This window comes from Schistocerca nitens, chromosome 2 (genome assembly GCF_023898315.1).
Source record: "Schistocerca nitens isolate TAMUIC-IGC-003100 chromosome 2, iqSchNite1.1, whole genome shotgun sequence".
Classification (NCBI taxonomy): Eukaryota; Metazoa; Arthropoda; class Insecta; order Orthoptera; family Acrididae; genus Schistocerca; species Schistocerca nitens.
Window position 1 is genome coordinate 21,252,118 of NC_064615.1, and position 25,998 is coordinate 21,278,115.

Consider the following 25,998-nt stretch of genomic DNA (forward strand, 5'->3'; position numbering starts at 1 on the left):
AGGAAGTCATTTCTGAAATTATTTATATGGAGCGTAGCCATGTACGGAAGTGAAACATGGACGATGAATGGTTTGGACAAGAAGAGAATAGAAGCTTTCGAAATGTGGTGCTACAGAAGAATGCTAAAATATAGATGGGTAGATCATATAACTAATGAGGAGGTATTGAATAGAATTGGGGAGAAGAGGAGTTTGTGGCATAACTTAACTAGAAGAAGGGATCGGTTGGTAGAACATGTTCTGAGGCATCAAGGGATCACCAGTTTAGTATCGGACGGCAGCATGCAGGGTAAATATCCCAGAAGGAGACCAAGAGATGAATACACTAAGCAGATTCAGAAGGATGTAGGTTGCAGTGGGTATTAGGAGATGAAGCAGCTTGCACAGGATAGAATAGCATCTAGAGCTGCATCAAACCAGTCTCTGAACTGAAGACCACAAGAACAGTTATTATGGTATCTTTTATATGCATACTGGATTTTGCGAGCACAAGTTTGGATTGGGGAAGGAAACCGGCAATGTTGTCATGAATGAAACTATCCCTGTATTGACCTTACGCCATTTTGGAAATGTGCTGTAAACGTGACGGGCTGGCTGGGTTGAGACCTGAACCCCATTCCTTCTGGTTAAGCATCCAGTCAGTATTGCTACTATCACATCTTGTGGAGCAGAGTTTGCACCACTAAGATGTAATTGGAATGCTAAAAGGCGTATCAACAGTTAATTTTAAATAGCCTATAAGAAAATGACAGGGAGAACATTTGACTTTATTTGATCATTGTGTTTAGTTGTGACTGCAACAGTGTGCTGCTTTACTAGTGAGTTAACTATTTTGAGTATTGGGTGGTTATGCGTTCATGTATGTGTTAAGTACTATTAGTGTTGCATGTATTTTATGCTCTAAAATGTAACTGTCCTTTTGAGAAGATATGATTAGCACTATCAAGCTTTTGCAGAGTTTCAGCTTTATTTCTGAGTATGTTCATTGTCACATTTGTCATGAACACATGAAGTTGACTAGAGTCCCACCTTCTCGGACTACGGACATCTATATTTGGTGGTGTTGCCATCATAACGTATGTCGATCTATATGTATAGGGACTTATTCTGGTTTATTTAGTTTTTAATTCATTATGTATATTATTTTTCTTCTGGTTTACAGTTTTTTTTATTTTTGCATTTATTTCAATTCATTAACTGAAACTCATGGGTTTTGGACTTTCAAGTTGTGTGATGGCTTCACACATCGAGCGCTCCGGTTAAGATACGTATATGAAGTGTAATTTGCAATACCTCGTTTTTGTGTTGTGTGTGTTCTAGGTACTGATGAGTTCGTTTTGAGCCACATCAGGGCAAGTGAAATTTGTGATACCGCGTTTCTGAGTTGGCTGTACGTGACCAGTATCGAGGGCTTTGTTTGAGCTACACAGGTCAATTGAGATGTACAATTCCTATTGTTTCATTTTTGTAGCAATGTGTTGAACGGTGAGCATTTTTCTTTCTTTTGAGGATAATATTTGTTTGGATGGTTGTTAGCGTCATGTATTACGTGTGTCCCCGCCCTAAAGCCTCTACTTCCCACAGCTGTCCTGGTACTTTCATTTCATTGCTGGAGCAAAATATTTCATCTTGTTTTTATTTCTGTTTGCGGTTGTGTGTAGTTATATGATGGCCACCATATTTTATATTATGGAAATGGGAGTGTCTGCCATCTTGATGATGCCATGGGTCAAAGCCGATGTGTGGAATTGGATGTTTCCCTATGGCCAATAGACTCTACACAACACCAAAAATTGCAGAAGCAAACACAAAGCACGGTCCACACATTGCCATATTGACATATGAAGTAAGTGTTGGAAACAACCAACAAGGAATCAGCTACGCTACACATCAGTCTGACAAAACCATCAATATTTTGGCTCGGATGTAATACTGGATCCTCCTCTGAAGTCTTGGTTGTGGTGACAGACTGATGTGTAGCACAGCCTGATGTCTATGTTAGGTTAAAAGACAATAATCTGGTTCAGAGTTTGCGAAGCCGACCAACGTAATGCCAAACAAACAGGTTTACTTTTAGCATAGTCCAATGTTTACATTTGTGCCATATTTAAAAGCAACTATGCCAAATTTAATGCACTTCTCACAATGAAAACTAAAACTGCAAGGGAAATCAAGAAAAGTACATTGGGTAATGAAGTATCCAATGAGTATTTTGATGCACTGTATGTACACAAACTGCTGAAAACTGGTTCGAGGGTCCACTACGCAACCTTTAGCAATACTTCTTACCCACATTTCTTAGCCTTCTCAACTCACTACCACATTATGAACTTTCATCCTAACAGGGCTACACAACAGATCACTAAAGATATCAGACGAGGGGCCTATGACCTGAATCCTGGAACTGTCAAAATACCATTCGTAAAGGAAAAACCCACTCCCCTCCTCGCTACAAAAATCAAGAGCTATTCCACCCAAGAATAAAATATGTCATGGAATACACGCAGTCCGCAAAAATAAAAACGGCACCATTCATGTTTTCAACGGTCCTTGACAACATGGCCTAGATTCTCTCTTTCTCTTGACCTCTGTGTTGTTTAGATAAACAAAAGAGACAGAAAGAGAGAGAGAGAGAGAGAGAGAGAGAGAGAGAGAGAGAGAGAGAGAGAGAGAGAAAGCTCCATTTCATGCACATCTTAAAACACCAGCAAAATAACTACTGAAGTACACCTGGATCGGTATAACAAAGTGACAAAGTTGGGCATAGATGTGTCAGTCGGCATCACCCACATGCACAATATAGTTGCAGTAGCAACTCCACTTTCATAATGGTGACGGTAAACAGCACCTGTTGTAAAGTGTAGTACAACTGTACAGAACAGTAACCAAGCTTGTTCTCTAACTGGTTGTTGCTATGGTGAATCACTTACTTATTCCGCTCAAACACTAGGGCTAGTAAACTAAGTAAAATAACTGGGTCATGAATCATCACAGTTTCTGAGTTTAACTGACAAGGTATTACCCCCCAACAAGTTTTAAATATGTATTCGCAGCTCTTTTGTAGATTTAAATGTAATAGCTTAAGTGCAGTGCCAATTAGGTAGACTGCTGATAACATTGTAATAACCATATCATGAAGTGGCATAAACAACATTTTATGACGCATTCACAGCAGTTTGCGTTTTGGGTAATACATTGAAATACAAATAGAAAAACACGAAAGGTCACTTAAAAATTTTTTGTCATAACGTTGTCACAGGAAAAGGCAAGTAAGAAATACCAGTCCCATATTATATTTGTTCTAGACACAATCATGAGCCTTTTAGATATCATTCACAAAATGATTATTTCAAGAATCATCAAAAATTGTTATAGACCAAGACGACACTGCATCTACGATGAAAATAAAAGAATGTAGGCGTAAACAAATGTGGAGTTTGAGGTTTTTTTCTTTTTTTTTTCTTTAAGTAAGCATTTGTTATTGAATAGGCCCGAATCACATAACGTGACTTCAGTTTTCCGTTAAAGATATTATTCTTATTAAAACGATGAATATCTGAAGAGATGTAATAGATTATACTCAACGGTCTTTCAATAACTAAAAGAATTTGAAGTTATAAACAAAACCACAACAGGTAAGCTACCTTCACTTCATTACATTTCACGAAAACTTACTTCTTTCTAAGCCAGCAATATTGTCACTGCACGAAATAATGGTACAGACCTATCATTTAAAGAAAAATATTCTAAATTAACCAAGCAAAGTATAACTGTATAGTCTAATTATGCACATGCAATATTAAGTGGACATGTCGTCTCAAAGCGTTAATAAATGCTGTCAGTTAAAATACTATGTTGCTGCTACATGTAAAGGAAAAGGAAGTTATGAAATTGATTAAGTGTGAGACTATGTAATAAAGAGTTCAAGGCATCTATGAGTTACAACAGAAATACGAAGAAATAATCTACGTACGAGTTACTTTCAAGCAATGTGACAAGGTGTTAATGCTGTCACTCACGCTATATTCTGAGGGGGTTGCTATCCTTAATGCAATACATCGTGCATTACAGTGATGCTTGGCATAAGCTCGGTAAGACTTACGAATGTTCAACATGCAAAATATGTTTCGTACGCATCTTTACCATGTTGAAACACGCAGGTCAGCAGTCTAATGTTATTTCGAAGAACTTCACACTTGCATTGAACATATATATTTTTTCGTGTAAGGCTGCACAAAATCACAAAAGTCACTCGAAAATAAGTTTGCTATTAACTATGGCTTCGGTGAAGCACCTAGTACACTAATATTACCGAATAAACTTCCGTCCCATTTAAGTTCCAAGTTCACACACACGATATCACTTGCCTTCCAAGATGATAATTAACGTATAACAACACTACACTTATTTCAATTACACAAAAATTTATTGATTTTCTCATTACCTTGCAATGACGAACATACACAATACCACTGACGTCACAAAACAACAACGCCAATCAAATCATTACTAGATATTGACTCATACGTGAACTTATCGGAAGTATGAAAACAAAAAACAAGAGTTCATAATACTTTAAAACGTTGTTTGTCGAAACACACTTTTCTTTCCACTGATACGAATAACGCAATAAAAGTTGAAATTCAGTTTCCTGCCAAAGACATCATTTGCTCGACCGGTAATACACACTTTGGTTCCGGTGCAACAGCTACATATACAATATTCGCTTCAGTTCATAAAAAAAAAAAACTAGTAGTGCTTAGTTTTCATGAGTATTTCTGGAAAATTTGCTATTCGATTGAAACTCAGCATCTAACAGCATGCAGAGCTGTGTTTTCAACTAAGACTTTCCAAAAAATACGCCAGCGACGGAAAAACTTTTGGAGCAAAGTTGATTCCTAATTGCTCCAAATATGAACAGCGAGATTTGCGGAATGATACATGTCAGACAGTCGGAGGATGACGAATAATCCACACAACAGGGAGCAAAGTTGTTGTTAAAGGCGTTATACTACAGGCCTACTCGTAGCAAATATTTGCGTAGCAATGAAACGGTTCTAAAAATTCAGACAGTTACGATTACTGAAATACGAGCCGACTGCGCTACTTAATCCGAACAGCTGATGGTTTCCATAAGCGCCTTACAGTTGTAAAGTCTGAAATAATATTGTTAGAATATTTGCAATATACATGTACAGTGTACATTGTGCACTTTGGAATTACCTGCCTTTATTTGCATATACGTTACGAGAGGTACTGCGGTTGCGCTCCTTTCAAAGATATACTTTGGTTGAGGTACCTGGCTGAGGCCATAATGGATTTCGTTAAGCTCGTATCTGGTGTTTTTTACACTAGAACCACATTATAACTTATCTCAAGTAAATAAATAATGTTGCAAAACACTTAGCACATTGAGGATCTCTCGAAAATGTAGAGTACATCGATATTAAAAGTCATCTAATGATTTATTGGTGTTAGAAGGTTTGAGGAGAGGTATGACACAGGTTAAATATGTGGTTTTCAAATCGTTAGTGTGGTGTAACGCGCAAATCCTTAGTCAAGACCTTTGAGATGCAATTGTAAATGCGGTAAGTTTTGATTGATCACTCCAAAAATTTTATTATTCCCCTTCTCGGTTCTTAGAGCTTCTGGGACTTGTCACAGTCAATAATTCACAAATTAAGCATGAAACACGGAAATGAGAGAGAATATTCAAAACACGTTGATTATCTTGTAAAAACAAACTACCATTTAGATTAGATTAGTACTTGTTTCATAGATCATGAATACGATACTTAGTAATGAGGTGGAACATGTCAGGTTAATAAAAGGTGTCTATACAAGATATTATATTACACGACACTTAACATTTAATTTTTTTGGTGGCGGTTGGGGAAATTACCCATTGAGAAAGAATTAAAACGTGACTTAGTCTCACAATCAGCCACCTACAAATTACAAAAGAAAATTTGGAAACAATAAAGTCTTCAAAATAATCATGTATACAGACGAAATATGTTCTGGTACTGGTGCTGGCATGCCTCATCATGCCAACTGAGGAGCTACTCGACCGAGTAGTAGCGGCTCCGGTCAAAGAAAACCATCGCAACGACCGGGAGAGCGGTGTGCTGACCACATGCTCCTCCTATCCACATCCTCATCTGAGGATGACACGGCGGTCGGATGGTCCCGATGGGCCACTTGTGGCCTGAAGACGGAGTGCTCTATTGGTGCTGGCATATTTCTGCTGATGTTTTAGTAACATTCAAGAGCAAAGGAAGAAGTTTACTTTCCTGGCAGTGAATTGTAATTTTTCGCGCAAATTAGAACATACTTCACACAACCAGCACATTTATTTAGCTGCGGAGGAGTTTCTCCTTAAGTACTTGCTGTAATAGATACCACTACATAAATCAGTAGTATGTAGTTGACAGGTTCTGACGTTCAAAGAAAGAAAATAAAGCAATAGTTGTAATTTTTCGCACAAACTAGAGCGTTCTTCAAACAACCAGAAAAATTATGTAGCGTCGGGGGAGCTCTTAAGTACTTTTCATGCTATATGTCTCTATGTAAGCAATGAGTGTAAAGTAGGCAGATTTTAACTTTCAAAGAAACAAAAGACAGTAATAGTTTCCGAATTTGCAAAGACTGAATCAGCTAAACGTATATAGAGCTTCTGCTTTAATTCGTCTGCTACAATGGCTGCCGTAGTAACAACGATACCTTGACACTGGAAACATCTGTGGGTGTCTTCGTGAAAGCCAAAGTATATCTTTAAAAGGAGATTAGCTACAATACCTCTAGTGACGAATGTATCACAGGCAAACATAATAGTCACGACACTTCGCCTCGATTTTGTTGTCTACTGCACCAGCAGCGCGCCAAGCGGCCAGTAAGTAAATCTGTTGAATTCAGAGCAATCGCGAAAGCGAATAGTAGTTGTTTATTTTGGTTTGTATAATGGTTTTTTACAAACAGGAGCGTCTGTAGTGCAATAAATTGCAGCAACAACAATAAGAGAGATACCACATCTGCCTTTTTTTTAGGTTTCCTAAGGACCGTGAGAGGTATATACCGTCATGTTACGAAAGTGTATCACCAGGATTTGCTTGAAAATTATGTGTATATTAATGATTAATGTTTCGTTTTAGGAGCATAAAATCGCTAGTGAATATCAGACGAGAAGATCTTATCAAAAAGACTCTGTTTAGCTTTATAATGATGTTAAGTTTTGTTCGCTACAGTTTGAACAAAATCAAGTTTATGAATGCAGACAGTAATAAACTCGTGTGGAATGCAGTACCTACATTATTTGACATCCCTAATAAGCCACCTCAACTGACGATGAAGAGGAGTCTACCACAAAGGTTCGGAAATCCGTCTAAACCTGTAAAACACTCATGTGGCACAGAAGCAGCCAGTCCAACTTCCCATGTTTCAGTGCCAGCCTGCTTTGACGATGAAGTAGCTAGATTAAGTGCAGTTATTCGTGTCTTGCAAAAACGTTTGAAGTGTCAGAATATTCAGATCGCTATACTTCGTGCAAAACTATTATGGGACAAGGAAAGTGCATATCATTTTAAGTACAGACAGCAACAGAGACTGTATCAGAAGGATCAAGTGAAGAACAGCAAACAAATTTCGAAGACTATTGGATCCCGATATATAAAACAAAGATTACCTTGATTTGTCGTTAAGCCAGATTAGAATGCCATTGAAGGAGAAACGAGCTACAAGATGGAAAGACGAAAATAAGTTGTTTGCTCCTGATTTATTATACTGTATTTTTGCAAAAATACAGTTTTCATTCTGCATGTGTGAAAGTTTTACAGTGTGTAGATACATCCTTCCCGTTTGTTTTCAAACTTAGTTCAACCTGTTCCCCGTGAGTGGAGCCATCACAGCATGTCTTCAAGATGGCTGCTATACTTGACGTTCGTCAGAAGCAACGTACTGTCATAGAATTCCTGTGCTGTGAAAACGAGACAGGAACATCCACAAGAGGCTGAAAAAGGTGTATGGAGATGCTGCTGTCGATTGCAGTACAGTTAGTCGGTGGGCAAGCAGGTTACATGATGAAAGTGGGCACGGCAATATTGAGGATTGTCCTCGCAGCGGCAGGTCTCGTACTGCACACACTCCAGAGTCCAGACAATTTGCAGAGAGTTAACGAATTGGTGACTGCTGACAGACGCATCACAGTGAACAAATTGTCACGCTATGTTGGGATAGGGGTAGGAAGTGTTTGCAGAATACTGAAAGTATTGGCGTTAAAAAAGGTTTGTGTCAGGTGGGTTTCCAGGATGTTGACAGTGGCTCACAAAGAAACAAGAAAAACGGTACGCAGCGAACTTATGGAACAGTACGAGAATGGTGGAGGTAAATTGATTGGAAGAATTGTGACAGGTGATGAAACATGGCTCCATCATTTTTCACCAGAGACAAAGAGGCAATCAATGGAGTGGCATCATGCAAATCCACCCAAGAAAAAAAAATCATAACCACACCTTCTGCTGGAAAAGCTATGGCTACGGTGTTTTTCAATTCCGAAGGACTCTTGCTTCTGGACATCATGCCAAGAAGAACCACCATGAATTCTGATGCACATGTGACGACACTGAAGAAACTTCTAGCTCGAGTGAGTCGTGCTCGACCACATCGGCAAAAGCAGGATGTTTTGCTGTTGCACGACAATGAACGGCCACATGTCAGTCAAAAAACCATGGAAGCGATCACAAAACTCGGACGGACAACACTGAAACACCCGCCTTACAGTCCTGACCTGGCTCATGTGACTATCACTTCTTTGGGAAACTGAAAGACTCTCTTCGTGGAACAAGGTTTGAAGATGATGACTCCCTTGTGCACGCTGCCAAACAGTTGCTCCAGCAGGTTGGTCCAGAATTTTACCGTGCAGGTATACAGGCACTGGTTCCAAGATGGCGTGAGGCAGTTGAGAGGGATGGAAATTATGTGGAGAAATGAAAATATTGTTCCTAAAGGATGTATCTGCACACTGTAAAACTTTCAAACATGTAGAATAAAAGATGTATTTAAAAAAATAGTGTGTATTTCTTTGGGAGTGACCCTTGTATTACAGCAGTCAGGCATATAGATTTTGTCAAAATGTTTTACTTTCCATCAGTGCATACATTAAAGAGGTACACGGAAGAAATATGAACAAAATGTGGGATAAGTGACAACATATTCCACCTTTTAAAGCAGAAGGTACAGCATTTCTCCGATACTGGTAAGTTAGAGAATATGTCATTGGATAAAAAAGTCTCCAATGGCACATTTAACATAAGACAGCACTCCTGACATTGTTATTGCCTTTGAGGACTCGAGGTTTACACGCACAGCATATTTCTCCCACTATCTGACAGTTGCTTGCCCCACTTAGAACAATTGAAAGATGAAGGTCGTACTGGTGGCAACAGGCGACAATAACTAAAATACAGTAGACCTAAGGAATGACAAATGAGGCGTCGATTCCTTTTGCACGTAGAGATACATGTCTGTGTTTGTATTCCTTTGATATCAACGTGGTAGGCAGCAGTTCTATCTATCATCACAAGTATTTCTTCACGAATGTGTTGTAGCTTGCCGTTGGAGTCATGATTTTTATCCGTACTTGCCCTTATTTTAGAATCATCTTAAAAATATCTATGTCTTGTGATATTACACAAATCTTGGAGGAAAAAAATAATTCAAATATTTCGTAAATCACGTAGGAAAGGGATGCGAAAGAAACATTATGCTTACGACGCCTCTGGCGTTCTCCTTTCTCGCCACTTGAAGTGCTAGTGTCGCTCCAACTGTCAAATGGTAACAAATTTTACAGCAGTGAATGTCGCGAATGTTATGTTGTATATATTAATAAGGCACATATCGGAATCACATTAATCATTTCTAGCTTCAAAAAACGGTTCAAATGGCTCTGAGAATTATGGGACTTCTGAGGTCATCAGTCCCCTAGACTTAGAACTGCTTAAACCTAACTAACCTAAGGACATCACACACATCCATTCCCGAGGCAGGATTCGAACCTGCGACCGTAGCGGTAGCGTGGTTCCAGACTGTAGCGCATAGAACCGCTCGGCCACCCCAGCCGACTTTCTAGCTTCACTGACCACATATGAAATTCCTATTCTTTCACGTTCTATCCATGACTTGTGCCAAATGTAATGTACTATATAGTTGAGAATTGATCAATAACTTATATAAGACCTGTACACATGCAACGATCTGTCCGCATACAGCAATTCGGGCAGAGAGATCGTTGCTAGCGAAAAGGAAGTTTCCGCAGATATGAGATGTGCGCCAACCTAGAAATTAAAGTTGGAGGTTTGAGCGAAGTTGATCACGTCTGTGGGTTCAAATCACATGTGCACAGACAAGTTGAAGCGCTGGACAGGAGGTCACCACAGATATGGCGCGCGAAACGTATTTGAGTCAGCTTTTTGTTCTGCCTAGTGTTTCTCGTCTGTGTGCGCACAGTGAATTTTAAAATTGCAGATTCACCTCTGTGGTCTAGAGAATTCAATGGCGAAATTATAGAAATGTACAGGAGCTATGCAAGTTTGTCGAAAATTGAGAGCAGAGAGCAGGGAATACAGCGAGAGAGATAAGAAAGCACCTGCTTATAACTGATTAATACAGAAATTACGAGCATCTGATCCTACCGGTGAACAACAATAAAAACATTCGTCGCAGACTGCTTACTCTGAAGAGCTAAGCTAAATACGAAATCTATTCGACCTGCAGCTGAGGGATTGCTACCATACTTTCACTTAGTACTGTCATATGCCATAATCTTATCTAACAGGGTTAAAAAAAGTAGACCTATTTATTCTAAAGAAGAGTACAATCTGAATATAGTGATAAGCTCATAATGCAAGATCTTGAAACAGGGTCATAGGAATAATTGCAATGGTTTTACTTCCTAATACAACATGTGGTTCATAACAGGAGTGATTTAGAGGTGAATTGTAGAATTAACTACACAATACTAGAAGTAATACCTTCCAGATAAATTATGAATCTCTATCTACAGTTCACAATGGTGTTTAGTTTACTGGTTCAAAAACCTTTAACAAGTTGCTGGTGATTCCAAGCAGGGAACTGAAAATCCCTACTCAGAAATAAGCGAAACTATAGCCCATTGGCCATGTATATAATTTCTAAGAATGTGCTGTGTTTCAGACACATCTAAAACTGTAAAAATATTGTCTGTAACTTGTCAGAATTAGCATATCGTACAGTATTAAACTTGTATTTGTGGCGAAAGCAACATTAAACATGTCAAAGACATTAATAAATGGACAATAGTTGAATAATGGACAGTCGGTGTTTTGTGATAAATCTCTGGTGTGATTGCTGTGATTATGTCTTTGGAGTCTGTCCTAGTGCTTATTGCTTAAGCGTGGAACTCTTTGTCGTTATATACGCACGTAAAGCATTTTACGTTAAAAGTGCATCCAAATGTATATCACATACTACAAAATGGTGACCCCAAATTTGAGTGACTTTGTTTTCATTGTAATCTGTGTGCTTTCATGTTCTTGTGTCATAGCTAATCCTTCACACACTCTCAAGATTGAATAGCAAGATTACCATTATCGAGCTCAGGTCCTCAATCCACTGCCACTGCTGCTGCTGCTGCTGCTGATTCCGAAGGTGGCAACAGTTCGAGATTGGATAAAGCAATAATTCTGCTTTTCTGGACATCAAGGCTCTGTTGTGGCTGGCTTAGGTGGAGACCATTTTTCAGCTTCATATAATCATGTCCGACGCCTATTACTCTTTTCCAAACGCCACTAACAGGCAAGTACAGGTACGCAGACCCACTTAAAAGTTCCAAAGTGCCTACCTTGTTTCGAAAACGCCATGTTTTCGACCCTGAGTGAATCGGCAGGACTTTACGTCATTGACAAGACATCATGATATAACTACAGTATCACAGCTGGAGCTGAATTTCACTGAACAACTGGACAATATTTTTCCTCAACATTCTTTTGCTGTCTTTAAAGATATTGTTTTTCCACATTTTTCTTGATACCTCAGGAATCACATCTGAGTTGAATTATGGACAGTGATTTTGGCGATGGGAGCTCCCCATCACAAGTACTGCCTTTGCTTCACACTTTAGCAGACGTGGTGCTTTCCCTGAACTATCAGTTTGATGAATCAGCAAAGAAAGTGAATTCAGTAGTAATAGTTGTTCTTTGCAATAGTAATTCATGTGCAGCTTTAGACAATGTTATGGAGGGTGACCCTGCATCTAGCATGCCTGGTTAGAGTGGACCCCAACTCGTGCTTTCCACACACTAATGTGAGCATGACAGAGGCTCCCATATCAGAATTTTCAATTAATTTTCTAGGCTCAATGCTAAATTGAGCGACAGTGACAGTAAGACAATAAGGAAGGCATACAAATATTCTCCTTGCAAAAGTGAATGATGTTGCTAGCCCAGAGTTTTTTGCTGTGATGCATGGCAGTGTACAAAGCCCTGCAATTTTCCAAATGGAATCAACATGCATGTATAGGCACATTGGGTCTGTCTAAGAGTTTCAGAGTGCCTACCTTGTTTTAAAAATGCTACGTTTTCGGCACTGAGTGGTTCTGCAAGACCTTTTGTCACTGACAAGACATCTGGATTACAAGTCTTGGTGGATAGAGGGTCTGAGGTGACTGTGACTCCAAGGAAAGCCAGTGATATTCCTCAAGTTTTTGGTTTGCCGATATTAACGGCAACAAACAACTCTCACAGTGAAGATGATGGTGACACTGGATTTGGAACAAGATTTTTCTCTGACATACTGTTTCTTGGTGGCAGGCTTACCCTTACTTTTATCTCACACCACACACATGTACAGTCAACTGATAACTATTCCACATGCAGCTAAGATTGCGACCACATCAGATAATGTTATGTGCAATCCATTACAGGATGCACAAAGATGTCTTCCGCATCTTCTGTGAAATGGAACATTATCACATGTCCATCTTCATCACGCTGCAGTGCAAGCTCACATGTGTCACACAAGAAGAGTTCATCATCCATTTCTCACGACTCTACAGAGCTAGTTGCATTAGCTCTGGGGAGTGTGGTGTTAGAATAAAAGGTTGAGCAAGTAGACATTTTCTACCACCTGGAGCAAGAAGAGGTGGATATTTTGGACAAACACAATGTAATTTCAGTATATCCACTGTTTCTGATAAACTGTGACTATGATTTAAATTGACATTTATCTGGTAATAAATATGCAACCAGTATCTTTTTTACAATTTATTCAACCACGAACATGTTTTCGAGCCACTGCAGGCTCATCTTCAGATGAAGGTGTTACAGGAACATTATGTTGTGGACCAAGTGCTTGTGAGTATACTGCTTTGTGGTATTCACATCAGACTGCTTCTTACAATGTGCATTATTAAGCTATGCACACAAATAAACACGATATGTAGCTGCACTTGGTTTTACACTGGCTCACAGGACATAAACACGTAACGTGGCAGTGGCACGAAAACATGTTCATAGTTGAATAAATCGTAAAAACGCCAAACACAACTTATTTCTCAGACAGTATATCACCGCTACAGCGGAGGCGCTTCAAGATGTATTGACAGAGATACATCGCCAGCAGATAGCTGCAACGTCAGTGGACCTCTCACTTCCCCTCCCTTTCCTCCAAGACTGTTCCAGTGACTGACGACCTCACACAGCTGATTTTGAGAGATTGCAAGGCACTCTCACTTCTGATTCAGTGTTATGCCGCTTCATGTTTTTAGGAAATATGATCTATATTGCAATTTGGCATCATACATCATGATGAAATGGTGGGCAATAGTTAATGCTCTTGCTTGTGTGCTCTAGGGAAGGAATAACAGTAAGCTTTACCTGCGTTCAAAGGAATAGGGTGCCGATTTATACGACTGCAGTAAAAGAGCACATCGTCGGTGGTCCGAGGGAAGCGCGTATTTTCTGCGGAACCCAGGTGGAAACATTTCCAGATGGCCGAGTTCTGCTGTCTCATTATGCAGACATGTTGGTTGGCGCCAGTCGGTCGGCATCCGCGTCCAGGTAGATTGACTAGCGCTGAGAAGTCGCCGCTGCATTGGCCAGTGCATTGTGGACAGGCAATAAAGCAATGGATGGGGCCTCGCTAGGCAGGAAGCCAACGGGACGACTGGTGTGCGTACCACGAATTTCCGTGGGACAGGTCACTGGCGTCCAGACGTCCAGACTCTGTTACAAAACATATTTGTGAAAGTATGCGGCTTTTAGCGAGTTTATGACCGTTCTTTGGAAACTTTGGAATGGACGCAGCAGGGGAGATAAAAAGCTTTTTAAGGAGAGCTGTGGTTCCATCTTGGTCATGTTGTTAGCAAAAGACACTGCGTAAATGGGCGGGAAAGAGGCCGCAAATCCTTTTTCCTTTTTTCCAATTAACTTTAAAGTCTCTGATTGGTCAAATCGGTGTATGCAGAGCAAGGGGCGCTCTCCGAGCGCTCCAGCATGTGATTGGCTTGTGCTTAAGTGGGGAAAGTCTAAGATGTAAATGGGCTTTTGCTACCGAGCTGAGGAGGAAAGTGGGCAGAAAGCGATCACTCTTGTACTGGCGCTTCGCTAGTAAAGAACTGCAGGTCTCTACCTAAATGGTGAGACTTGTGTCCTTTGCTAGTGTGCCACTTAGAGCCTGTGTCACCTTCTGAGCCATCAGAGGTACTGCTTCTAGCATCACACATACAACGAGTGACGCATAGTCGTAGTATGGAGTCGAATTGGTTTGGCAGACCAGTACACGGGTCCACCTGCACACTGGAATCCACTGGGATTTCAGAGGCTCATAGGGAAGTTCCTGTGTTCTGGATTAACCGAACGTGAGACCGCGTACTTGCATTTTTCGGGTTCTCGCCATTAATAACAGATTGCAGCCGCCCATGACTTCAGTCGTTGAACCCATCATGGTGTGCCACGTCGACCAGCTCGATGGTAAAGTATTCGCTGCTATGGTTTAGGGCTGCAAATAAATGTTTCTCAGCACCCTGTTCTTTTGTACCATATTTTTCTTTTTTTTAAAAGTAGAGAATAGATTCTTGGTGGTGGCGTAGTTTTTGTCCCGTAACACGGATTCACTGTGTGAAGTTAGATAAAGCGATTACTGTTCTGTTTACTGTCGTGTGTCGATCCCCAGCTCATCACTTTGGCCATCATAGACCCCATGTTAGTGAAAGCGTTTGTCAAATAAAAATGTTTGTGAGACGGTTCTTTAGTCATTTTTTTGTCTTGTGATTTTAAGAATGAATAAATCTATTGTCATTTACATCACAACTTATCTCTATTTTGTGATTAACAGTACCTTGCCGTTTAAAGTCTAGGTTATAAAAGAAAGTAGTTAGCTTGCAATTTTAATAGACTTCCCTAGAATAACAAAACTTATTGTTTTGAAGAGATGATGTAAACATTGAATGACTCGTCACATCCACACCACACCCAGTGAACTTGTTGTGAGGTGATCAAGAAGGTTGCCTCCCGAGAAATGTAACTGTTATAAAGCCCCATTTGATAATATTTTAGTGGGTCGGAAAGTTTCACACTCACACAGTGCATGGACAGCGTCTGTTGCAAATAATTAACAAAACGATCAAGGCATTTATGCTTTGATAGTAGGGGCCTAAACACAAGAACAATCTCTGACAGGCATTCAGTTCCAGATGTTTTAGACTTTACATTTAACCTCAATGGTGCCACTGTTTTCAGTGTGACAGACTGTGCCAATACCCATGTCTAAGACAGACAATGAAATGTAACAGCCCAGGTTTCATAGAATTTCGAAGATAATTTGGATTGCTTCACTAATTGTTATGTTATTAGGTATGACCCTTATATGTAATTTGGCCTTTTGAGACCTGCAATGTGATTTTCGACAACTTCGTGTCAAAGTATTCACCAATTGTACATTCACTCATTGGTAGAAACATGTACTGTCATTCGTTTAGTTGGAGTTGGTACTATTTGTTTACAAACAATCGTCAAACAAACAAAAGCACCAAATAAACTATATTTTATAATTTTAGAGATCTCTGTTTTTTATCCTGTGAACTTGCTACACTATTGTTTAACATAATGACATCTAATTACATTGTAATTACTGTAATTCACAACATAAAATGAAATTGTGAATGTAAACAAACTTTTTATCTAGACTACTGGATTATATACATATTAAAATTGTGTCTACATGAAAAATAATGTTCTCATATTTGAAGCAGGAAACATGGTAGGATACTTGGGATGATGCAGTTTCAGTGAAATTAACAAAAATTTAATCACTGTTGTTTATCTGAATTATTTCACTAATGTTTCCTTGGAAATTAGAGACATGTTTTTGATCTTATATCCTGTTTCATGTATTTCAATTATAACCACCAAATGATAAAATGTTCTCTAATTTTGAACAACTTCTGTGAGTGTAATTCACGAAATTACTGCATGTAATAATGTTCTGTCTGTCAGCAAATGTATGTAAGATCCACAAGCAACTGCGGACAACACAAGGTTTTGAGCTGCACTATGCAGACCAAGTCAAGAAATAAACAACATTACAGTTGTACATCTGAGTACACTTGAATCACTTTTTGCCCTTTCTCATTTCAGGAAAACCATGGTGTTCTATGGCTTGTCATCACTTAAGGAATTTATGGGAAGAATCAACTGCAGAAGAGCATTACCGCCATTTTCTTTAATAACCTGAATTACACACATCCAACTTCAACAACTTTTATTTCAGCTAACTTGTTCAAGATTGATATTCATAAGGAATTTTACTTTGATTTATCCATTTTTCTCACAGTTACCATCTCCAGTGAGACATTTGTACCACACTATGGTGCAAGAAGCTGGGATTGTGATTCAGTTTTGGTCAAAATGTTAAAGTTAACTTGCAGTTTTCAAGTGTACCATTCTAACATGAAGATTGAAAGGTAACTTTATTTGGGTGGAAAAATTTTGGACTGATTGTGGAAACATTCTGGAATCAAAAAATTATGAGGTCAAGGCAACTTGGTCGGCAGCTACTTTCAACAGGGACATCACAACAACCAAGGTATCTCATCTAATCTCATCTACTATTATTTCATCTTTTCCTCAACATCACCAGTTCAAGAGGCCAGATGAAGAACTTTTTGTTTAGGGAGTGTCTTTGTATGTTTGTTTAAGTATAATATTTCCATGATATGTGATGAAAGTAGGGCAAAGTTGATACAAGATAACATCAATCTAATATTAGCGATATATATCAGAAGGCAAAGCAGCGGGTGGAGATTCAGACAGTATCTATTTAGCAATTCAAGATTCCAGTCGTGAGGAAACAGTTGGTGGTGATAGCAGAAACCCTTTTAATATGTTTGGGAAACTCATTTGGGAGAAATTAGATAAACAAAGTCCAAAGCTTGACTGCTAGATTAACAAAAAATTTGAAACCAGTTGGAAATCAGACAAAAATTTGGATCAAAAAGGGGAAAAATTAGTTCATTTCGATAAAAACTTGGATAGGCAATGTCAAGAACTAAAATGTATCAGAAAAGATTTATGTGAGGTCAAAGTTCAGGTAGAGAAAACTATAGTGATGACTGATTGGTTATAAACTGATTTAAATGATTTTAAAACATATGTAAACACAAAGCATAGTAAGTTTGAAATTCGTATTAGTTGTGTAGAAAGCAAAACTGAGAAGGTTGAGAACGATATGATCAATGACATAGAAAGAAATGACAGGAATTTAATAACCTTGTATTCTACATTTCAAAATATAATAGACAGTATTATTTGAAATTGAATGAAACAAATAGAATATTTAATAAAGAATCACCAGTTGTAAAAGGTGATGCTGGTGCTTGTGTTAGTAATATTTCAAGTGTTAGGGCATAGGTAGATGGAATAGAGGAAAATGTTGAAACGAAAAATTTTTGTAGCAGCAATGGTAATGCTTGGAATAGTATAAACATAATGAATTTTCTGAGGGAAAACAAACTCCACCACATCGACTTTTTACGCCAATGCAGAGATAATGTTAGTAACACTACGTCAGACAGCTTAAAAATTAAATTCCTGGAAAGATTTTTAGATGAGGAGGCACTGTCGTGGGCTAACCGCATTACATATGACTTTCGCAGAAATTGAAAAATGTTTTTGGAACAAATTTTTGTTGAAGTCAAACAATCTAGAATCAAATAACAATTATTGAATGGACCATGTTTCAAAGACGGTTTTTTGTTAATGGCAACTTAAAACACTTCTGTAGTTAGATAAACCACAAGATGACATAATAAAATTTGATTTCTTTAAGAAGTGATTGCCACATTAAGTACAGTGGGAGTTAGTATACTATAATGAACAGTTTTTAAGAGATGTGGTAAAACTAGACATGGCATGGGATTGAAATGAGAGGCAGAGGGAAAGGCAAAGTGAACATGGATTTTATCAGAATGGGGGTTGTCCAACGATTATTATGTAGACAGAGATAGAAGAAGAGATAACAGGAACAATTATCATGATATCGGTAATAAAAAGGACAACCACTGCAGTGACAGACACAGGGATGACGACAGGAGAGATAATAATTGTAATTACAGATATAGCGATGATGAAAGCGGTCATGAGCAAAGAAGTAGGCAATGGGAAGGTAATGATTAAAGGTTTGATAACAGAAACTTTGAAAATAGAGCGAATGGTTTGGAATATGGCACCTTAAGGGGAACCTGTCGTTTTGGGATACCAAATCAAGCTAGGAGAGGAGGAGGTAATAGTTGATCATAATTATTATGTCTTGATAAACTTCATTCATGAATTAAGCTTATCTAGAAGAATTTCATAAGTCACACAATCAAAAACCTTTGAAAGATCACAAAATATCCCAGTGGGTGATATTCGGTTATTGAATGCATTTAATATTTGATCAGTGAAAGCATGTATAGCATTTTCTGTTGAAAAGCCTTCTGAAAACCAAATTGACGTTTTTAGTATTCCATTTTTACAAATATGCGATGCTACTCTTGAATACATTACTTATTTGAAGAAATTTGGATAAAGCTGTCAGAAGTGAGATTGGGCAGTAGTTGTTAGCATCAGATCTTTCCCCTTTTTCATGCAATGGTTTAACAATAGCATATATCAGTCTATCTGGAAAAATACCCTGTTTCAGTCAGCTACTACATATGTGGCTGAGAATCCTACTTGTTTCTTGGGAGCAAGCTTTTAGTACTCTGTTGGAAATTCCATCAATTCCATGTGAGCTTTAACTTTTGAGTGAATTTATTATTTTCCTAGTTTCAGTAGGAGAGATGGGCTGAATTTCAATTTTATCAAATTGTATTGGTACTGCCTCTTCCGTATACTGCCATGCATTTTTTAATGGATAGCTGGATTCTATTTTCTCTACAACACTTAAAAAATTATTATTAAAATGTTTTCTACTTCTGACTTCTTGTTAACAAACTTTCAATTGTGTTTGATAGAAATAGTCTTCCTGTGCTCTTGGTTGCCCTGTTTCCCTTTTCACAATATTCCAAATTCTTTTAATTTTATTATCAGATGTTCTAATCTCAGACATAATGCACATACGTCTGAAGTTTTTAATAACTTTTCTTAATACAGTGCAGGAGTTTTTATAATATTTCACTGTTCTGGGATCATTAATCCTCCTAGCTGTAAGATACATTTCCCTTTTCTGTTTACAAGATATTTTTATCCATTTAGTAAGTCATGGCTTATTACATGGTTTCTTACCTTTATATTTCACTGTTTTCCTAGGAAACTGTTTTCAGATATACTCACAAAGGTACCATGAAATAGGTTAAATTTTAAATCAGCATCACGTTCCCTGTACACCTCATCCCAGTCTAACTGTTCCAAGCTTTCCCTAAAATTTTGAATTGTTAAACTGTTAATGGAATGAACTACTTTGGGGGATTTTTTTGCATTACTGTATGGAGCTATATCATATACTGTAACTAGCTGTGCATTTTGATCAACAGACGATGCTTAACAGGAAAAGGTTTTATTTGATTAAATATATCTTGGTCTATGAAAACGTTACCTATCAGTGTGCTGACTTCCTGTACCAGCCGAGTAGGAAAATCAATAACTGATGACAAATTGAAAGAACCAAGTGATACTTCAAGGTCAACCTTTCTATTGGACTCTTTCAGAAAATCTACATTGAAATCCTCAAAAACAATAATTTGCTTTCCTTTGTCTGATAGGGAGCACAACAAAGAAATAAGTTTTTCAAAAATAGTTGAAAATTTCCCAGTGGGGACCTATACATGGCTACAATTGTAAAAGTACTATTATTTAATTTAAGCTCACATGCACAAGCTTCTATATGTTGCTCTACACAATATCTTTTAGTTTCGAAATTTTTCACACTGTGAGTGATTTTAACATATAAGGCAACTTCTCCTCTTTCCATAGTGTCTCTACATACATGTGCTGAAAGCTTATATCGACCTACATGTACCATTTCCATACCTGTCGCTATATGATGTTCAGACAGGCATAGTACATTTATTCCAGCCCCAGTTTCTAATCTTCTAAACAAACAAGAAGCTCATCTACTTTTTTTTAATCCTCTGATATTCTGATACAATATATTAACATTATTTTTCACTGTGCTTTTATGTGAATCTTGTGACATACTAAGGTTATTTTTCACTGTACTGTCATGAGAATCTTGTGGTATTTTCACATCTCTAGAACCTGCCTGTGTGTGCTTCTGAAGAAGCTTAATTTCAATGAATGTAGGATGATTGGACACTGACCTTAGCCTAAAAAAGTACCCCCCATGAGTTTCACAGCACCCCCTTAAAGATTTTGCTATCATCCCAGCCAGTTCACCGTTCCCTTTCCAATTGAGATGCAGGCCATGTCTTGTGAAGTCCCACCTACCAATACCATCAACGGGAACCAAACCAATCCCTGACATAGTAGCCACCTGAAGCAGTTGATCTAGCTCCATATTGACTCTCCTGATAGAGCTGTTCCATTTGGGCCAGTCATACTGCATGACAGCTGGAACCAAGCTTTAGAAGCACATTGTTTAAACAATCTGTTGAAAAAAAATACTACATGGGAATGGAGTGAGGTCTGTCAAATTACCTTTGGTGCAGTAAAAGAACAACTTAGAAATTGTGAAATTCTGCATAGACCAGATCATTTTTTGCCTTTCTATTTAATGACTGATATCAGCGATTCAGGCTTGAGTGCTTACTTATTTATGAAAGCAACAGTGAATGGGCTTATATAACATCATTCAGTTGCATTTTCCAGCAGAACACTATAGAAACATGAGAATAATTACATACTCACAGAAAAGGAACTTTTAGCAATAGTTTGGGGGTTCAAGAAATTTATGAATTATTTACTTGGTCATAAAGTTGAAGTTTATTCAGGTCATAAAGTTTTATATTACATTCTGGAATCATTGGGTGGACAGTTTATACATAACAGTGTGATTGCACAGTAGAGTACATCAAAGGAAAAGAAAATCTAATTGCTGACGTTTTGTCTAGGTTACCAGTGGGGGGGGGGAGGGGGCGATGATGAATGTAGAAATGGCAATCAAGAGCGAAATATCAAAATAATTTCTATGAAGTTAGTGAAAGATGAGAAAGCCATTAGGTTAATTTGCAGAACAATCCAGGAGAAACCAAAATCATGATGATTATTGGAAGTTAGTTAAAAGTTACTTGGAGAAGAAGAGTTATGAGAAAGTGCAGCTATATCACCAAGTTTATAAAAGTATATTATTCTACAGAGACAGTGCAGAAAGCGACAGCTGGGAAGTTTGATGCCCCGAGCTGTAAACTGTCACACTCATTAAGTACACACATGAAAGCTTTGGTCACTGTGGTTCATTGTAATACATACAGAAAATTTATGAAAGTGTTTATTTCAACAATATTGCCAGGAAATCCAGGAAATGTCTTGCCTTTTGTGGTAGATGTAAGATAAGTTAATAACAAAACATGTAGAGGTTATTTACAAAGTGTTATTCCTAACAAACAGATGGACTTAGTTTGTATTGATCTATCTGGCCAATTGACTATGGAAAAACAGAATACTGTTACATATTTGACATGTTAGACATATTTTTTAAACTCATTAAACTTTATCATTTGAAGGAAGCATCTAGTAGAAAAATGGTAACCAAGATTACAGAAGACTACTTTCATACTCTTGGTATTCCAAATGCTATTCATTCTGATGATGGGAGTCAATTTACATCAAAATCCCGAAAGGAATTTATTGGTGATTATAATATAAAAATACTTATTTCTGCTAATTCACCATCTTGTAATGCTACTGAGAGATATATAAGGAAGATAGGCTGTTTGTGCAGAACTTATTACAGCAAAGATCACTCAGACTGGATAGATTACATTGGTTGCTTTGAAGACGTACTAAACTGTTTAAAACACACTGCAACTGGCTTTTCTTCATATGAAATTTTATTTGATAGTACACCTGGTTACCTTATCAATGGATTAGTTGACTTCCCATCACATAAGAGTATTTCTGCAGCAGAGAAAGAGAGAGAGAGGGGACATACTTTGGAACACCATGAAACAATACTATAGCAAAAGAAATCAGAGACATAACAAAAGAGTGAAACATACACAATTTAATATTGGAAACATTATGTTAACTAAGAGCTAGGCCAAGTCAAAGTTTATAAACAGTGAGATCAAGAAGTTTTTTTGGTATATGCATTGATCCACTTCGAATTTTAGAAAATCGACATTCAAATGGATACAGACTTATCTATCCAAAATCTAGGAAGCTTCATGGACTTAGTAATGCAACACAGCTGAAATTATATAGACACACAAACGAAACTGATGACTGGTGTACATTATTTTATTTACTTGAAATTTCGTGACGTGCTATACTCTGCATTCCCTCTGGAGGATGCACATTCATTAGTGCACCAAATGTGTGGCAAATGCAAGGCCCCAGGTGTGTGACATTTGCTTCTACAGTAACACATTTCTGAAGTCACATATTTTCTTAGACTACCTTTTACCTCTGTCTTGCACACCTATGTTTATACACTTAACTGTTTGGTTAGTAAACTTTGATATTTGGATGTTTGTACATTTGTCAGAAGGCCGAACTTCCATTACGAAGATGTACTTAGTTTTCCTTAGACACATATAATGCTCTCATAACATTTGTATCAAGAATTCTGTGGTGTTGTGATGAAAGGATTTGCTTACACTTTGTCTTGCTTATATATATATATATATATATATATATATATATATATATATATATATATATATATATATATATATATATATATATATATTTCGTTGACTGAAAGTTTACTTTGGCATTAGATACAAGATTGTTTTCTCTGTGTTCAAACATGCACCTCAGACTTAGACATTGATGAATAATTCCTATGTTTAGCACGTTCTAATACATCTGTTTTGTGAAAAGAGTATAATATGAACATGAACTGTCAAAAATGAGCGAATACTAAAATGACAGAGAATGCTGTCTTATCAATAAAAGAAAACATCTATGCACATACATTACACAATGTGCTATGGGCCAATTTAAATGCAATGCAATCACATGGATGTAAATAATTTTCTAGGCTATTCGTAACGTGAACGTCAGTAGTACACTCATATAAAAAATGGCCAAGCAACATGAATGGTAATGTACTGCTGATGAGCAACTTGTAATTAGAGATTCTTTCCTCTACTCCCATTTACGAGCATCTGTTTGTTTTGTAATTGAAGTATTTTTAAAAGTAGGTACATTGCTATTTTGTACACACATACTTCTGGTAGTGATATGTACAGTGACTTTTCTCTGACCTGACTTTCATGTATGTAGAAATAAATGAACTATTAACTGCATAGCATATGAATCCTACACTCAGAGCACTGAAATACCTGAGTCAAAACAAGGCCCCGGGAGTAGACAACATTCCACTGACAGCTTTGGGAGAGCCAATCCTGACAAAACTCTACGATCTGATGAGCAAGATGTATGAGACAGGTGAAATACCCTCAGACTTCAAGAAGAATATAACAACTCCAATACTAAAGAAAGCAGGTGTTGACATATGCGAAAATTACCGAACTATCAGTTTAATAAGCCACAGCTGGAAAATACTAACGCGAATTCTTTACAGACATATGGAAAAACTGGTAGAAGCCGACCTCAGGGAAGATCAATTTGGATTCCATAGAAATATTCGAACACGTGAGGCAATACTGACCCTATGACTTATCTTAGAAGAAAGATTAATGAAAGGCAAACTTACGTTTCTAGCATTTGTATATTTAGAGAAAACTTTTGACAATGTTGACTGGAATACTCTCTTTCAAATTCTGAAGGTGTCAGGGGTACAATACAGGGAGCGAAAGGCTATTTACAATTTATACAGAAACCAGATGGCAGTTATAAGAGTTGAGGGGCATGAAAGGGAAGCAGTGGTTGGGAATGGAGTGAGACAGGGTTGTAGCCTCTCCCCAATGTTATTCAATCAGTATATCGAGCAAGCAGTGAAGGAAACAAAGGAAAAATTCGGAGTAGGAATTAAAGTCCATGGAGAAGAAATAAAAACTTTCAGGTTCACTGATGACATTGTAATTCTTTCAGAGACAGCAAAGGACTTGGAAGAGCAGTTGAACGGAATGGACAGTGTCTTGAAAGGAGGATGTAAGATTAACATCAACAAAAGCAAAACGAGGATAATGGAATGTAGCCGAATTATGTTGGGGGATGCTGAGGGAATTAAGTTAGGAAATGAGACACTTAAAGTAGTAAAGGAGTTTTGTTATTTGGGGAGCAAAATAACTGATGATGGTCGAAGTAGAGAGGTTATAAAATGTAGACTGGTAATGACACGGAAAGCGTTTCTGAAGAAGAGAAATTTGTTAACATCGAGTATAGATTTAAGTGTCAGGAAGTCGTTTCTGAAAGTATTTGTAAGGAGTGTAGCCATGTATGGAAGTGAAACATGGACGATAAATAGTTTGGACAAGAAGAGAACAGAAGCTTTCGAAATGTAGTGCTACAGAGGAATGCTGAAGATTAGATGGGTAGATCACATAACTAATGAGGAGGCATTGAATAGAATTGGGGAGAAGAGGAGTTTGTGGCACAATTTGACCAGAAGAAGGGATCGGTTGATAGGACATGTTCTGAGGCATCAAGAGATCACCAATTTAGTATTGGAGGGCAGTGTGGAGGTTAAAAATCGTAGAGGGAGACCAAGAGATGAATACACTAAGCAGATTCAGAAGGATTTAGGTTGCAGTAGGTACTGGGAGATGAAGAAGCTTGCACAGGATAGAGTAGCATGGAGAGCTGCATCAAACCAGTCTCAGGACTGAAGATCACAATAACAACAACAACATTACTTTGTAAGATCCAGCATGCTGTTTCCATTAAATTACAATGGAAAAGGAATCTGAATATTGTTTTTGAAGTTTCTAGCTCCTTTGTGTTGCGCCGATGATTTTTAAGTAAAATACCAAATTTCGAAAACTGTTAAAGTTACTAAACTGAAACTTAATACTTATTACTTAAGCATCACTCCTGACTTGCTATCAACCTTTCAGGTTATTTACTTTATTTTTAAGGTATTGCGCAACATACGTGAAGTCATAACTAGTTACAGCGGACTAGGCTGGCACACAATGGAAAGCATATGAATTTTACATGGCGCGAGTAGACTGCTTCCCTACAATACCCCTTAGTTGTTCTGACATATTACCACTCCTGAATTCGGGGAGTGTCAGGAAGTGGTTGTTTCGTTATCCAACACAATACGTTGTATTGAAAAGTGTCCATCGTAGTCCAACATACATTTTTGTGAAAGAGTTGGTTTTGGTGAGTGGTGAGTGAGGCAGTGGCACTTGATATAGGTACCAGCTCAACGCAGTGAGCTGTGATGAGTCTAAGTTTC

The 25,998-nt window shown here is 37.9% G+C and overlaps 1 protein-coding gene across 4 annotated transcripts in view; it reads right to left on the reverse strand.

Annotated features, from left to right (window-relative positions):
• Positions 1–4,560, reverse strand: part of LOC126235680 (E3 ubiquitin-protein ligase RBBP6) — a 400,367-nt gene extending 395,807 nt beyond the window's left edge. For 2 of the 4 annotated variants that reach the window (XM_049944413.1, XM_049944410.1), the window contains exon 1: positions 4,144–4,388. The gene's annotated coding sequence lies outside the window, so the exon portion shown is untranslated. Of the gene's footprint in view, positions 1–4,143; positions 4,390–4,444 lie in introns of those variants that run through there. The other 2 variants (XM_049944411.1, XM_049944412.1) reach the window with 2 other exon arrangements.
• Positions 4,561–25,998: the final 21,438 nt, after the last annotated feature.